We start from the raw sequence: 18188 nt of genomic DNA, 5'->3' as shown, positions 1-18188 counted from the left end.
TTCACTGATGATGAGAAAAACATGAATTCAAGATACTGAGAAATGGTTCTCTCACCTCTAAATCTCATTACTTGAACACCATAGATCTAAAATAAATCACCTATTTATTAGGCACATCAGTGTATATACCCATTTGCTATGAGGTCATGAATAGCATTAAGTTGGAAGCAATATCAAGTTGTAAGGGGAATTAAGTGGTGCTTTCCTCCCTGTCTCCCAACTCTAATCTGTCACAACTTCAATGCCACCTAAATATTCCAAATCAGGATAAACATGCAACCGTGAAGAGGCAAAATGTAGTTAAGGTAAAACTGCTAGAAAACTAAGAAACCAGTAGGGAAAACAAGATACTTGTTCACTGTGCACCTTCCTGATGTTAAATGTCACTTCTCTGAAGGTCTCTAATTCTTCAGACACAGAAGATTTGCCTATGGATTTGTACCAGGGTTAGTTCATATCACCATACTCTGAGCATACTGTATAATAATTTTGTTTATGCTTCCTTCTTCCCCACTAGACTATGAAATACTTAAAAGGACTGAGTCTTGACCTTTGTATTCCTAGGGCTGGCATAATGTCTAGGATGTAGTATATACTAAGCTGCATTAATATGTAATTAAGTAAATGAGTTGATGATTTACATTGTGGGAATCACAAAAACGTTCTCTAGGGAGTAGAGCCTAGCCAGGATCAGAAAAAGAACCAGGAGTATAATCAAGATTCAGATCAAGGTATTTCATGTATTTATGATTGATAATTTTGACCATTCATTCCATATATTTCTTTATAGAATTATAGCTAATTTTTAGGAAATACCATGATAGTTATATTTTTACTCTACAAATAAGCTAACAGCTATCATCTGCATAAAATATTTAAAATTGATGTCAAAGAATCTTTTAATTTTATTCTTTGTGTATCAAAATAAGCATAGTATGTGTATAATTTTTACTCTATTACACCATTTTAAAAAATGTTTATCAAAAATGTTCCAGAACCTGTCTCTTTGGATCAAAGCCTGTCTCCATAAACTATATTTAACTGAATTAATTTCAGTGCAGGTACTCATTAACTTTGCTATCTAAGAGCTCAGCTCAGAGTCCCCAGGTAGGTCACATTCTCAACTTCAATCCTAGACAAATCACTCAACCTCTGAGTACTTCTGTTTGCAAGTCAGTAAAGTGAGTAGTTGTATCAGATGACCTCACAGGTTCTGTCCTGCTCACAGCATTCTGTATTGACATATCCTTTTCAGGAATCTTAGTGTGACTTTGCAGTAGTTTCAGTTCTTAAGCTACCAGTAAATAAAGATTGTCTTCCTGCCCCCTGCAAACCTATCAGGTCCTTCAATTTTTATATCCTTTCATTGTAAATCCATGCATAAAATTTAAAAAAACACAGAGGTAGGGGAGAGTTTTTAGAATAAACCTACAACAGAACTTGAAGCAAGACTTATGCATGAACAAACAGGAGCCACATGCCAAAGCCATCATTGTGGTGAAAGACTTGAAGTTGGCCTTGAAGATAGCCAACTATTGGTGCTCCAACCTTATAGATTCCTCTCCCTTTGAATGTGGGTGAGACCTGTGATTTGCTTATAACCAGAAGAAGATGGCAGAAGTAATGGGATGTCAGTGCATGACTATGTTATGTAAGACTGTCTTGTTAGCAAGGTAGCTGTACAATCTCTCCTCCTTGCCAGCTATGAAGAAGCAAGCTGCCATAAAGTAGAAGCTCATGCTGCAAGGAACTGCTAGTAGTCTCTAGGAGCAGATGGTAGCTTCAGCCCTAGGCTGCAAGGAAATGAATTGCCAATAACCTGAGTGAGCTTGGAAATAAGTTCTTACCCAATTGAGCCTCTGATGAGACTAAGACCCAGTCAATATCTGGACTAAAGCCTGATGAGATCCTGAAGCACTGAAGCCAGTTATATCTTGTCTGGACTCCTGACCCATAAAAACCATGAGATAATAAATGTGTGTTGTTTTAAGCTGCTAAGTTTGTGTTAATTTTTCATGGTGCAATAGGTAACTCATACAATTATGAAGGTAACCTTGGTCTTTTCACGCTTGCATTTTGTGTAGGGAGCTCATTAGTGCCACACACTTAGGAAGTAAAAAGCATACTGATCCATTTTATCTCCTCTAGAAAAATGATACATATAGCTATTTTATTTCTTAAAAAGTCATTACATTTTATTCTCTCAGAAAACCGAAATAAAACACACCTTAGAAAATGAATGAAGAACTTATTCTCAAAGTAACAGTGAGGTCTCTGGCCATTCTTTGCATTTAGGGTCCAAAAGTACCGATAGTAACAAGTCTTAAATGCATTCACTCATTCATTTATCAAATATTTAATGCACTTCTATTTTGTGGAAATTGTAAAAAGTGCTCTGGGGAATACAGATATGAACAAGACATGGCTCGTGCCCTAAGAGAAATTACAAGTTGTTGCGCTTTTTTTTTTAAGATTTTATTTATTTATTTGACAGAGAGAGACACAGCAAGAGAGTGAACACAAGCAGGGGGAGTGGGAGAGGGAGAAGCAGGCTTCCCGCGGAGCAGGGAGCTGGATGTGGGACTCGATCCCAGGACCCTGGGATCATGACTTGAGCCGAAGGCAGACGCTTAACGACTGAGCCACCCAGGTGCCCCTGTTGCACTAAGTCTTGAGAATATGTTGTCAATGTTAAAAAGTTTAAGTTGTTTGTAATACCATGTATCTTAAAGGATCATAGCTTCAGAACAGCAGAAAATAAATTCATTATAGAAAAGCAAAATTGCTTGTATGAACTGACCTATACCATCTTTGTGGGAAAAAAACTGGCTTCAGTTAAATGACCATAAGGCTTATGAAGGGATGGGTAATATTTCAACAACTGGATATATGGAAGAGAACATTCTATTTCCCACAGAAAACAGTGTATGAAGGCACTTAGAGGTAAAAAAAAAAAGGGGGGGGGCATGTTCAGAGAATAAGTGATTTTGGCTAGAAAGGCATCATGGTTTATTGGAAAAAGCAAGAGCACAGGATATAGCATCAATTAAAAAATCATGAAAGCTTGAACCAGGCGGAAATGGAAGAGGAGATCCCGACAGAAGAGAAGGACATTGTGGACCTGGACCCTGCAAGAAGCAGGACAACTGACTGCATGAGACAGATGATAGAGACAAACTGAAAATGACTTTGAAGTTTCAAACCTGCATGAGAGGGAACAGAAGCATCATTAGAAGATGTGGGGGAGATAAGAGGCAATACGGGTTTCTGCAGAGGGAGCAGGTGGATCTGGTACGTGCTGGACTTAAAGGGAGAAGTGAGTAAGAAGAGAGGTGAGGAGAAGGAGGTCAAGGAGGTCTGGCAATGAGGAAGCCTGATAGAACGCAATCTCACTTGAGTATTGGGTGTAAAGTGAATAAAGACACAAGTTCAGAGAGAATGTGGACACTCACTGGCTACATACAAGACACTTTTAAGGCAGCAGAGCAACAAGGATCTTGAATAAGGACATGGAAAAAATAAAAGGAGTTTGGAGTTACTTAAATGCTTTTCAGGGTACGTCTTCCTACAAGTCAAAGGAGAGTTCTGGTCTGAGTATTTTCAAAAAATGAGAAGTATTGTATCTGGAAGAGTCCATTGAAATACACACAGCAAAAATCTTAAATATAATTTGGTTATTTTTGACGCACATGCCCTTTGGTACATAGCAGCTCTCTTGTCTGTTAGGGAAAATTAAAGGAAAAAATAGACGTTCTGTCCTGATTTTGAATGTAGTATAAGACAGACACATCTATAAAAATGGAATATACGCATAGCCATTATGAGTGTAAAAGGATTGGTGAAATTTCAGAAAAATATGGAGTTATTTTATATATATCTTCTTTGGGCAATTTTCTGACATGCTTTCCATTTCTTAATACAGCACCCAGAATTGAAGCAATGACAGTTAGATGTAAGATTATAACACCTACGTTTTCAGTTATGAAAAGCAAGTTATTTCTTGATGATGAGTGTTAGGTCCTGACAAGCAGATAACACCATGCCTACTAGTCCTATAATTTGAATTTTGTTTTAGAAAATTTTGTTTCCTATGTTATTTTTAGAGTATGTGTGGCACACAACCTAACAGTGACCAAGTGCTACCTTTTTTCACATATTCCATAGCATTTAGCACAATTCTATACGGAGAAGGTGCTTACAACTACTTATTAGTTTATATATATATATATATATGTGTGTGTATATATACATTAGTTTGTATATAAACATGTATAGTTTTTTATAGCTTATATATCTGTTTGTATGTATATTACTTGATGGTTTATATATATTAGTGTATACATAGTTATAAGGTGCTTATAACCACTTACTAGTTTATATCTGTATAATATATAATGTGCATGTATATACAAATGTGTATGTATTGGTAAATTTGAAATTGTGTGTTCAGTGAGGAAATGGATGTCAAATAACAGGCAAAGTAATTGTTCATTAAATACTTAGAAGAAACCTGATATCTTAAAAATACTGAATGACAAAAAGTTTTGACATTTACAAAAAAATTAGGGAACAGTCCTAAGTTTAGAATCAATGCTATGTATAATACAAATTATTAACACCATCATAAATAAAATAATTTATGAATACTTGAGTGGCTAGGAGTCAGACAGCACATGTGGCCTTTGGAAATAGAACATATGAATTTTCCAGTGGCCAGGGAATCTCATCTTATATGCAACATGTTACTCTCAGCGTTGACTCACAGCGAGATGCATTTTGCATGTTCTAGCCCGTGCTCCCCTTATTCATTCATAATTTCATTTGTTCATTTTCTCTCTTGTGTGTTTGCACATTCTCTCTCTCTCTCTCTCTAAGATCTATTACTAACATTTTATATTTTGCTAGATTTTCTTGGATTTTAGATGTATACTTAAGGGAATAATAGAAGATCAGTAAAGAAATATAGTTTTAATTTCTAGCGGCAATGTTTCCTTACAAATATTATGTTATCAAGATGGCCAAAAGACACATGAGAAGATGCGCAACATCACTCATCATCAGGGAAATGCAAATCAAAACTACAGTGAGAATCACCACACACCTGTCAGAATGACTAAAATTAAAAACACAAGAAATAACAAGTGTTGGCAAGGATGGGGAGAAAAAGGAACTCTCCTGCACTGTTTTTGGTGGAAATGCAAACTGGGGCAGTCACTGTGAAAAACAGTACAGAGGTTGCTCAAAAAATTAAAAATAGAACTGCCCTACAATTCAGTAATTGCACTACTGGGTATTTACCAAAAAAATACAAAAACACTAATTCAAAGGGATACATGCACCACTATGTTTATTGCAGCATTATTTATAATAGCCAAACTGTGGAAGCAGCCCAAATGCCCATCGATAAATGAATGGATATAAAGAAGATGTGGTGTATGGATACAATGGAATATGATTCAGCCATCAAAAAGAATGAAGTCTTGGGCGCCTGGGTGGCTCAGTTGGTTAAGCGACTGCCTTTGGCTCAGGTCATGATCCTGGAGTCCCGGGATCGAGTCCCACATCGGGCTCCCTGCTCAGCGGGGGGTCTGCTTCTCCCTCTGACCCTCTTCCCTGTCATGCTCTCTGTCTCTCATTCTCTCTCTCAAATAAATAAATAAAATCTTAAAAAAAAAAAAAAAAGAATGAAGTCTTGCCACTTGCAACAACATGGATGGAGCTAGAAGTATAATGCTAAGTGAAATAAGTTAGTCAGAGAAGATAAATACCATATGATCTCACTCATAGGGGAATTTAAGCAAATGGGCAAAGGACAAAGAGAGAGAGAAAAAAAACTAAGAAACAGACTCTTAACTATAGAGAACAAACTGATGGTTACCAGAGTGGAGGAGTGTGGAAGGATGGTGAAATAGGTGACGGGGATTAAAGAGTATACTTATCATGATGAAAAAAAATTGTTTTAATTTAAAAAAAATAAACGTTACATCATCAAAAGGAACTGCACTGACAATATGGCTCGTTCAGCAGAGACTGCAGGTTGTTCTCCAACATCCATGTTCTCCTACTTTTATAGTAAGAGAACGTTCTCAATCCTTAGCTGGGCATATAATCCCCCAGAATAAACCAGGTCCAGTCCATTGCAGTTGCAGGTAGCTATAAGAATCAGTTGTAGCCAAAGGGATGCCAGTAGAAGTATTACGTGCAATTTATAAGCTGTGCCCATAAAACATAGTGGCTATCCTCTCCTTCCCCTTTTCTGCTAGCTTAGACCACAGAGATGAAGGGATTGCTCTAGGAGGCTGGAGTAGCAAGGCAGAAGAATCCTCAGGCTCAATAAATTCCTGCAGCAGATCTCCAATACCATTTCAGAATTTTATGAAATAACCTTCTCTCTCATTTAAAGCAGCATTATTTTGGATCTTGTCATGTTGCTGAATGTCTATCCTTTTAACTCTAAAAAGCTCATGAATATTACTGAGGAAATTAGGAGGTTCTCCATCATTATTTGTTCTTAGACATCATGCTCATTTTATTTTCCTTCCAAATTCACAGTTCCACTTTGAAAAAAAAAACTATTCTATTCAAAAAATCTTAGAGCTGTAAGGAGCTTTATGTAACACGCAGTCTGGTGTTTCCTGATGTGTATTTAATTGGATAGGCAGTAGCCTCATGAGATACGAATAAGGGGCATCAAAGTCAAAAAAAGTTTGGAAAACACTTAAAATTAATTCCCTTCTTTAAGATTCACAAGGCATATTAGCATATCAAAAATATGAGCATTCCTGAAATAAAGGAACATGTTTAACTTTTTTCCCCTAGCAATGGAACATAGAAACATTTTAAACACAAAATATATTAACATTTTATAACTGCTATTCTGCTTACATTCTTCAGGGAATTTTTAATCACTGGATAATGCATAAGTTCCTACATGTTCAAGAAATAGTTCTTCAACTCTTGCTAAGATAACATTCCAATAACAGAAGCCTCGCTACTTCACAGGATTGTCCATTTCACCCACTTTTCACTTCTCAAAGTGAAGACATGAATTAAAACAGATATTAATTGGTTCTGTTAAATGTGTCCATGTTTACCTTTTTTTTGGCCACAATGTAGCAAGGATTATTTGCTAGTTCAGTGATGGCATCTGAAAGTTCAATGAACGCGCTTGAAGCAACTAGCACCTAATCACTCTAATGTTCCCATCCCCCTGCCGCAGTGTTTAATCAATTGATGTCAGTTTCATGGGCATCCTACAGGCCAGACAGAAAGGAGTAAATTGAGGAAATTTTGCTTTCACTCAATCATCTAATAACGTAGCAAATATCATTGAAAGAAAGTCATTATTTTCTGATAACCAACACGATCAGTTTTATTACTTGCCATTTGACTAGAAACTCAAGAATTGCAAAACCAAAGAATTATATAACTAAAATACATTTAGTCTTCTATATCCATTCTCCTAATCAATAATTATTGCCTCAATATACACTCATAAATTCATATGTATATGGGCCACGTTAATATTTCATTAGTCACGGGCGCCTGGGTGGCTCAGTTGTTAAGCATCTGCCTTCAGCTCAGGTCACGATCCCAGAGTCCTGGGATCAAGCCCCACGTCAGGCTTCCTGCTCAGCGGGGAGCCTGCTCCTCCCTCTCTCACTCCCCCTGCTTGTGTTCCCTCTCTGGATGTCTCTCTCTCTGTCAAATAAATAGATTTAAAAAAAAAATCTTAAAAAAATATATATTTCATTAGTCATGTCAATAAAGTATAGTCTCTTAGAAATTTTAAAACAACATAGATCTACCAAAATGATAGGATTTACAGTATAACTAACTTTATTTATGTAAGTCTACAGAGTAATATGTGTGGCAGCAGTGACTAACTATACAATTAAAAATTGCTTTACCAAAATAACCAATTTTGAAAAACAAGTATGTAAATTATTTTTTGTGACCAATTTTCCAATAGTATTATTGTCTTGGCTAGTTTATGTGTGACCAAGTTGCTTTCAGTCAAATCATGTGCTACCCTTTCATGAATTAACCAAATATACAGTTCTCAAAAAAAAATTTTTTTAACTGCATTCACTAAGTGTAAGTAATCAAATTGATTTCAATCAAATCTCTTGGACCTCACTAATGGTAGCTCTCAACGTTAAATGTCAGAAGTTTAATTAAAGAGAGTTAATAGTGATTCCTCTGAGCTCTGAGTAATATGTAAACTTTTGAATAGCTATCTAATGACTCCACATGGACAGTATGATTCTGAATATGAATATATTCTTGAATAAATTAATAGTGTTCTTATTTCTTTTCCCAATTATAATTTCAAATTAAACTTATTCAAATGTCTTGTCACATTGGTAAGATATTTGTGGATATTAATTAATTCTATTTAAAAGAAAAAATGGTCTCATGATACATTTGGTTCCTGAGCTGTTTGTTTGATACTTAATGTTTTTACAAGGAGACGGGCATTTAAAAGGGTGGACGAAAGTTTAGCATCAGCCTCAGTATTACACCCAAATCTGCTATTAGGTTTGGCTTGAGACATGACCTTGCAAGTGCCAAGGGGTCAAAAGCCTACTTCAATGCCATTTCTGGCCTCATCGAACTTGTATGTGATCAATGATCATGTAGTGGGTAGATAACCATCATTTCTAATCACAATATTAATATAAATTAAGTAAAGACAAATCATTTCAATCCACTGTTACTATGTGAATATGTAACTTGGAGGAAATCTTCTTTTGTGCTTTTTATTTAAAATATTTTCTAAAAGTAAAATGCTGTAACAATTTATATTGCATAATGAAAGTGGCTAATTTTATGTTGAAAATGATTAAAAAACATCCAAAGAGTTAAACAGGGAAATACATGTGATTAATAAAAATCAGGGAAAAACACATTAGCTAGATAATTTTAGGAAGAACATATTTTCTTGATCCAAAAGTTTTTATGAAATGTAAATAATAATAATATAAATAATAAGGTAGAATAGTACAGCTGATATCATCATTCCAATCTCTCTAGAATTATTTAGTGTGTAAGCATTGATACCACTAAAAAAACTGTAATTACTTAAAGTCATCTTCCATCCAAACATAAATAACACAAAGTACAAAAAAGAAGAAAGTCTGAGAGAAAAATGTAGTACTCTAAAATATCTTGCTCCCCCACCTACTTCAGTTCATGTTCTAACAAAAATAGAATTCAAAAACTTTTTGTAGCACAATTTAGAAAAAAACATCAAAACAAAACACAATACAACCCGACCATGTATTTATTGCAACTGATTGCTATGAATAAAATACTTGTTTAGGTGTAAAAATTCTTATATGTCTGGTAGAAGTGCACTGGATACATATTTGGCCCACTGAAGCCAAGGCAAAAGTCATATTTCACAATCATAGAATTAAATTAAATTCTGAGGTGTGATCATAAATCTAAAGTTTTATGTTGCATAAAACAGTTGACACTCACTTATATAGTAAAGTGAAGATTATTCTACTGAGTGTGAAGTGGACCATGCAGATTTCTGTATGGTCTCAGTATGCAGCACAAGATAATGAAGTCTTTTGTGAACAAGGAAGGAGAAAAAAAAAGAACACTGTCTTTGTAGACTAACTGATTTAGTTTTGAATCATTGAATGACACTAGACAAGTGATCTGAATTATTTGAACCCTTTGGATAACAACACCTATTTTGCAGGAGTGAAAGGACTTAAAGGGATCACATCTGTAAAGACCCTAACTCAGTGCTCGGTGTGTACGGATCTGCAACAACTGGTACTTTTCACTTTCTTCTTCCCTGGCCTGTCCTCAATGTTTGGAATTGCTGTCAATGTCAGTTTATGAACCATATAGAAAAACAGGAACATAGAAAGTTGGAAATGAAGGGAATTTTGAGAACATCTACTTTGTTGTTTTCATTTTTTTTTTTTTTTTAGCAACAAAATACAATCCCAAATGAAGCCCCAATATAAAACTGATCAACTCAGAGCTGCTCTGGTTGAAGCAAAGATGGAAGGCCCTTAGTCCACCTCTACACTGACCAGAGCAGATTCTGGATCATACAACTCCTACAGAATTCCAGGGTATTGCAAAGGAATGGGAAATCAAAAAGCATGAGGAGTTCGGAGTACTGCTTTCTGGAAACTGGCTTTCCTCCAAATTGTGTGCCCTCGCTCAGGTCACTTAATCTCTTTGGTTCAACTCGTTGGTTTTTATTACCATTATTATTGTTATTTGAAAATAAGAAGTTTAAAATATTCCATTTAAGTCTAATCCAGTCCATCTCTTTTCTTTCTTCTACACCAAACTTAGAGAAATCTATATACATAAATAGTTTTATCAAAAGTTGTCAGTTGTGGCAAATTGTATTTTCAAAGATGGTAGCAATAAAATCTCCCTCCCCACATGCCCTTTTGCACTGTGGTCTTGCCACTTGCCAATCAAGAGATGGAATCTCCAACCCCAACCCCTCAATTTTGAGTCTAACTATCCTCCCTCATCTGCACTGGTCATAGTTACTTGATAATACCCAACATCATGCAGCAGCACAATGACACTCTGTGATTTCCTAAGATCAGAAAGGCCATGCAACTTACATCTGCTTCTCTTGGAAAGCTCACCTACCAGATGTTCCCATTCTGGACACGTCCTCTCAGAGACAACCCTGGCACCAAGCTGTGATAAGCCTATAGGTGCCCTGGTCAATAGTACTAGCTAAGTCCCATCTTCAAGCTATGCTAGACCAGGCACCAGACATGTGAACGAAACCTCCAGATGATTCCAGCCCCAATCCTTAAGTCACTCTAAGCCAGTCGAGTGTTCCCAACTGAAACCCCAAATAAGCTATCCCCATTATGCCATGTCCAAATTCCTAATCCAAAGAATTGACAAGCATATCAAAATTATCTTTCTGCCACTAAGTTTGAGATGGCTGATTATGCAGCAATAGATAACCAGAACATACATAGCTTTATTACTTACTAAGCCCAATGTCTCCTACACATTTTTCATCCCCTTAAACCTTGCAAGCACCCAGTCTTTAAATCTCTGTCCTTGGGATGCCTGGGTGGCTCAGTCGGGTAAGCGTCTGCCTTCGGCTCAGGTCATGGTCCCAGGGTCCTGGGATCAAGCCCCGCATCGGGCTCCCTGCTCAGCAGGAAGCCTGCTTCTCCCTCTCCCACTCCCCATGCTTGTGTTCCCTCTCTTGCTGTGTGTCTCTCTCTCAAATAAATAAATAAAATCTTTAAAAAAAATAAATCTCTGTCCTACCTTTATATTCATGACATACTACATTCTGATTCTCTCCCTACCTCGATCTTTTTCAGTGGTGCATTTCCTTAACAAACTCTTAAAAGAAGGCATTCCTAAAGGTCATTTCTTTAGCCCTCTTCCCTGCTATCTCCTCTTCATTAGCTCATCCACTGCTAGGATTTAAATTATCACTTCATTTATTGATTAATTCATTCAATAAATATTTATTGAGCACCTACAATGTGTGTCAGACACTATTCTAGGACTGGATATTTATAGCTATATACCAAACAGATAACATCCTTTCTCTGATGGTGCATAAATAAATAGAATATTAGAAAATAAATTGGCATACAATAATATAATAGCCCAAGTAGAAATAAGTGATATGAAGAAATATAAAGCATGTTGAAAAGGACAGAGAGGTACTATTTTTATATAGAGTGGTAATGGAAGACATTTTTTAATAGGATGTATTTAATCAGAGACCTAGATAAAATGAGGGATCCAGTCCTATACATATAGAGAGATCATTCCAGGAAGAGGTCTGTGATCAGAGCATTCAAAAATAACAAGAAGGCAGGAATAGCTGGAGTAGAGTTAGGAAGTAGGACAGTGGCAGAAGATGTAGCTAGAGTTATCCAGAAAGCAGACTATATGAGATCTTTTGGCTATCACAAAGGCTTTAGATTTTATTCTGAGTAAGATGATGTGTGAAATGTTAAATATATTCATGAATCTCCAGTTTTTCTCTCCTTTTTGGGTCACAGAAAATATATTTCTCAGTTGGGCAAGACCTTTTGACTAGATGTGGCCAACTGAATATGAGTAGGAGCAACAGGTTAATTTCAGCTGAGAAAGTAAAAATGTCATGCAGGATTCTTCAGCCTCTCTTTTCATCTGCCTGAGCCACCAAGATGGCTGCAAGTTCCAGGTGGTTGAACTACAAGGTAAAGTCTCTATTAGCTTGGGTCAGAGTATTGGGAACAGAGATCACCACTGCATTCCCCAGACAGACACATAATGGACATGGTATGAGTGACAATGTTTGGCAGGGGGAAGGGGCTCATCACTGGGATGTATTTCTGTAGTGTAATCTGGCCTACCCTAAGGATGAAAGGCACTGTAGGGCTTGAGGGGTGACTTGATTGTTTATATTCTAAAAAGCTCATATTGGCTACTGTATGGAGAACAGATTATAGGGCAAAAGAATAAAATCAGAGAGACTAGTGAGAGTCAATTGCAATAGTCCAGAAGAGAGATGATAGTGATGTGGGTTAAGGTGATAACTAAGATGACCATTATCCAAATTAGGTCACCTTTGAGACTAAAAGGGAATGCTATTAACCATCATGAACTAAGAATACCTTGGAAATCAATGGCAGCTGTACAGGTGGTGAAAACAAGAATATAAAAATATATTTTGAAGATGTCAACAGGATATGCTGATGAATTGAAAGTTGAATGTGAAAGAAAGAGAAGTGTCAAGGATGATTCCAAGGCTTTTTCTTAGCAACTGGAGAATGGAGATGGGGAAGACAGAAAAGAGTAGATTTGGGGCAAGAATTGGGGAGTCAAAATATGATATTAGAAAAGTTAGGTTTGAGATGCATGTTAGATATAAATGGGAGATGTCACTTAAAGAGTTGGATGTATGACTATGTAAATAAGGGGAAAAGTTGGGGCTAAAGATAAAAAATTTTTTGGAAGTCATGAGTGTATAGTATTCAAAGCCATGGGACTGGCTGACCACACTGTAGGAGTCTAAACAAAGAAAAGAGGAGATCCAAGGACTGAGTGAGAAAGATGAAGAGGATTCTTCAAGGAAATGGAGGAAAGATGGCAAAAGAAGTTAGAAGAGAACCAAGAAAGAAAGGGTCTCCAAGAAAAATAAGTAAAGAAAATATCTTAATAGAAAGTGTGTTCTGTGTCAATATCTGCTGTTATGTCCAGTAAAGTGATTGCTGGAAATATACTATTGGTTTTAGCAACATGAAGATCCTTGGTGACCTTGATGAGAGCAAATTCAAAAGACTGATGGGAACCAAGGCCTGACTGAAGTGGTTAAAAGAGAAAACAGAAAGATAAAAGGTAGAGCCAGCACATTCAAACAACCCCTTCAAGGAATTTTGCTCTAATTTGGAGCAAATAAATGAAGCAGCAAGTGAATATGGGATGTGGAGAAATAAGTGTGTTTTTGTGTTAATAAGAATGATCCAATAGAGAGGAAATAGTTGATGATGCAGGGAGAAAAATAAAAAACTGAAGAAGTCCTTGAGTTGGTAAGAGAGGATTTATCTAGTGTTTATATGCAGAGAGTCAGCTTAAAGAGGGACCGGGGCCATGGCTAGTTCATCTGCTCTAGCAGAAGAGAAAGGATTGTTTTTATTTTCTTAAAAAAAGAACAAAGCCAACACCCAAAAGTCATGTGGTAAGAAGACGAAGAGCATTCAGAAAGAAAGAGAAATTGTGAAATACTTGTACCAGTATACAGGTGAACTGACTATGGCAGAGGTTCTCAAGCCTGGTTGCATAGTAGAATCACCTGGGAAATCCTCACTTGCTTCAACACCAACACTCCATGACCGTAACAATTATATCAGATCTTCTGGGACTGGGACCAGGGCATAGTTATTGCTTATGAGCCACCAATGGGATTATTATTAATTGCAACTAAGTCTTAATTAATTTGATAACCATGACTTTAACGGCAGCATTGTTCTTCCTACCCATCCTCGAGAAGAGTTCAAATTTATATTCCTGATTCTCAGGACCAAGAACATCACTCTTAATCTCTCCTCAATAATCTTCAGTGAATATCACCTAGCCAGTAGAGTCACATCCCTCTGGCATAGCACCCAAGATCCTTTATATAATAACCCAAACTACCTTTTTGAATTTGTCTTCCTCTATAGTGTTCCAGAACTCTCTTCCTCAAATAAACTGGAGTGACTCAGTACAAACATCACACAAACCTCCACACTTCCTTGCATTTCATTATGCTGTTGTTCTCCACCCACAGCTCCAACTTCAATGATCTCAAACTGGGCTGTGCATCAGAATAATTGGGGGAGGTCTAAAATGCACAGGATATAGCCTTGTTGCAAGGTCTAGGGTAGAGCCTAGAGATTCTCCATTATTAGTAAATTTCCCATGTGATTCTTATACAGCCAAGGTTGGTCTATACACCAAGATGGAAATCACTGCACCTACGGAATCCATTAAACTTCTGCTAATCCTTCAAACCCAGGGAATATCCCTTTACCATGATCCTTTCTCACTAAAATTTATTGCTCCCTTTTCTCACACGGTTTATTTCATATGTCAAACACTGATCTAAACACTTTCATACATATGATCTCACTTGATTCTCACAAGCACCATGAATCAACATAGTTTAGCTATGGCTTCTGCCCTATTTCATCATTTTGCTCCTGGGTCCAGCTGTGGACATGTGTCTCGTTTCCAGAGATCTGCTGCTTCTTGCTACTCAAGAGAAATGAAAATTTGGCAGCGTGAGCAGGAAGTCAGTAAGATCAATAGCATCAGGCTGTCTGGTGCTGTGGCTTGCCACTGGATTCCTTACCTGCACATTAGCTCTTGTTTCTGCTATGAATAACCCCTCTGATTCACAAATGTTGACCTCAGTCTGACCCAGTGACATTGGCTTCTGCAGAGGGAAATCTGGACGACTGACAGGGCCTCAGGCCAGTCTGCAGCTCCATTTGCAACAGAGCACACCCACAGGTGGTAAGTCTCTTTACGGTTGTATACTGTCCTAGTATACGGAGCTTTGTACAATGTTTTGCTAAGAGGTCAATACATGTTTTCCCACATCCCTTCCTGGGAAGACATCAACTCATGGGGGAGTATCCTAATTAGATCATTTCAAACTGTGCACAAACCTTGCAGATAAAAGTAAGTGGGAAAAACTGCAAGAAATATCCAGCTTTGAAATCCTACCAACAGTTGATTTTATCATTTGACTGGAGTCTTATTCTTTCTGTATGAAATGACAGCCATTTCTCTTTATTATCATTTTCTGTTCAATAAAATCAATAATACTGTGTAACTTATTGAAGCCACAGCAATTATTCCTTACATCAAATCATGTAATTTATTTCTGTCATGGTTCTAGTCACTCCAAACTTAATTTTTGGAACACGATCTTTTTTTTTCCCCTCTCACTTTGTTAATTTTTCTTTCTCTGTGACTATGATCCTCCATAATTGCTTTTGTTGTCTCAGCTGCTCTGTCTTGACTGTTTTCTGCATTTCTAACTAAAGGCTAATCCATATCCTCTCTTTGCCTGAGGAAAAAAAAATCAGTTCTACCCCCAAACTATTTTCTTCTTCTGACTATAAAATAGTACATAAAACCTGTGGGCAGGTCTCGAAATGAAAACTAAAATTACACACAACCCAGACTGAGCCACTGTTAACAGTAATATGTTTTTCATTCTAGGCTTTGATATATGTAGATATAAATGTTTATTAGAATTAGGATAGTGCTATATACAGTTTTCACTGTAATTTAAAAAATATATATCCAAGTTTGAGCATTCTCCATGTACTTTGAAAAAAAAGACTTTAATATTTTAAAAAACAAATTATTTTTAATGATGGTATAATATTTTACCAGATACTATCACAATTAATTTATGTTAATACCATTGAATATTTAGGATATTTTCTATCTTTTAGTCTTACAAACAGTGCTTCAGTGAGTAAGCCTATAGCTATTTTTAAACTGTCAAAAACAAACTTTCAATAAACATTTTTAAACATAGATCTTTGCCACAGGTCTAAATTTTTCCTAAGACAGATTTACAGAAGTGAAATATTACTGAATGAAAGAGCAAAGACATTCTGTTTCTTTCCTTCATTCAACTTAAAAAATACGTAAACACCTATTATGTGCCAGACACTGTAATAGGCTCAAGAAATATAGCTATGGACAAAATGGGGCATCCATCCTGAAGGGGTCCACAGTTCGGCAGGAGACAGAGTCAACTGTAACAGTGCACTTAGCATCTTCAGTACTGAAATAATGGTAAGTACAGTGGATGTTCCCTTAACTCACATCCACATAGACAACTCTGGATGATCTGGCATCATCCATTCCTAGCCTCTGATTAATGGATTCCTCAACATCAAGACTGCATACTCTTAGTTAATGGCTACTTGCTCCTACTGGTTAAGTTGAGTACCTATCAGAAATCACTTGCATGTGTCCCCAAACATGTTTATATCAGTTGTACATGCCACCGCACTTAGGTCATTTCATTATTATAAAAACTGATGCTCTATGAATGTGAAAAGCTGTGGTAAGATTCAAGAAACACAAGTTACTAAAAATGTATTTCTGAGGAGTGAGGTGTGAGTGAAAAAAATTTTTTTCAAAGATTAGTGAAGAGGGGAGGAGCAAGATGGTGGAGGAGTAGGAGACCTAAATTTCATCTGGTCCCAGGAATTCAGCTAGATAGGGATCAAACCATTCTGAACACCTACAAACTCACAGGAGATCATTGAAAAGAACAGCAGCAACTCTCTGAACAGAAAAGCAACCACTTTCTGGAAGGTGGGACGTGAGGAGAAATGAATCCGAGGCGATATTCGGGAGGATAGACGGCGGGGGAGGGGGCCTCCGTCAGCCGCTACCGGCAAGTGATAGAGCAGCAGAGCACAAAATCGAAACTTGCAGAAGTCTGCTCCGCTGAGGGACATCACTCCAGTGGCTAAGTGGGGGGTGGAACCCTCGCTGGGACAGTGTTGTCTCAGGACCCTCAGGGTCACAGGAAGACCAGGGGTGCCTGAGTGCAGCAGAGCTCCCAGGCATCAGAGCGAGGAAGCTGGCTGCAGAAACGGAGCCGAGGCGTGGGCTCTCAGCTCAGGGTTGCCATAAACCGTGATCCATGGCACAGTCAGGCCACTGCTCCTCCAGCAGGGACCCAATGAGCGGCAGATCCAGGGAGACTCCCCTTCCTCCCCCGGGAGGAGCAGCATGGGAGCACACCGCAGGGATCTGCTGGGTTTGGAGACTCCACACGGGGTTGTGTGCCAGAGATAGAAATGCTTGGTCACAGGCCGGGTGAGCACAGAGTGCAGCTGGAGACCGGGGAGATGGGAGTGACTGACTGCTTTTCTCTGGGGGCTCGCTGAGGAGTGGGGCCCCGAGTTCTCAGCTCCTCTGGGGCAGAGATTGGGAGGCCGCCATTTTCACTCTGGTCCTCCAAAGCTGTACGGAGAGCTTGCAGGGAACAGAAGCTCCAGAGAGCAAACCCGAGCAGATTACTTAACCAGACCTGGCAAGGGCAGGGCAATTCCACCTCCAGCAAAGACACTTGAGACCCAAGGCCCCTCCCCCAGAAGATCATCAAGAACAGCCAGCCAAGACCAAGTTTACCGATCAATGAGAATGGCATAACTCCAGTGCTTGGGGAATACAGCACATAGAATGCATGGCTTTTTTCCCATGATGCTTTAGTCTTTCAAAGTTAATTTTTAAATTCTTTTTTTTCTATTTCTATTTTTTTAGTTGAATTTTTCTTTCCTTTTTCAACCAACAATACCTTTTTTAAAATCTTTTTTAATTTTTCATTTTTACAGTCATATTCTATCTCTTCATTGTATTTAACCTTATTTTTTGTATATATATAAGTTTTTCTTTCTTTAAAATTTTGGGACAGAGTTTCTTCTAATAAACCAAAATATACCCCAAATCTAATGTATGACGTTGTGCTAGTCTCCCGCCTTATCACATTCTCTTTTTTTTTTCATTCTTTTCTTCAACCAACCTCTTATCTTATCAATTCCTTTTTTAAAATCTTATTTAATTTTCATCTTTACAGTCATAATGCAGCCCTTCATCATATTTACCCTTATTTTTGTATATATATAAATTTTTCTTTCTTTAAAAAT

At 37.5% G+C, this 18188-nt stretch overlaps 1 protein-coding gene across 1 annotated transcript in view; it reads right to left on the bottom strand.

The window, feature by feature from the left end:
• TAFA2 (TAFA chemokine like family member 2) overlaps window positions 1-18188 on the bottom strand; it is a 451862-nt gene that overhangs the window by 91732 nt on the left and 341942 nt on the right. The window lies entirely within an intron of this gene.

This window comes from Mirounga leonina, unplaced genomic scaffold (genome assembly GCF_011800145.1).
Source record: "Mirounga leonina isolate KUSES-001 unplaced genomic scaffold, KU_Mleo_1.0 Mir_126, whole genome shotgun sequence".
In the NCBI taxonomy this organism is placed as follows: Eukaryota; Metazoa; Chordata; class Mammalia; order Carnivora; family Phocidae; genus Mirounga; species Mirounga leonina.
The sequence above is the reverse complement of the archived record's forward strand: the minus strand, read 5'-3'. Positions and strand labels throughout refer to the sequence as shown.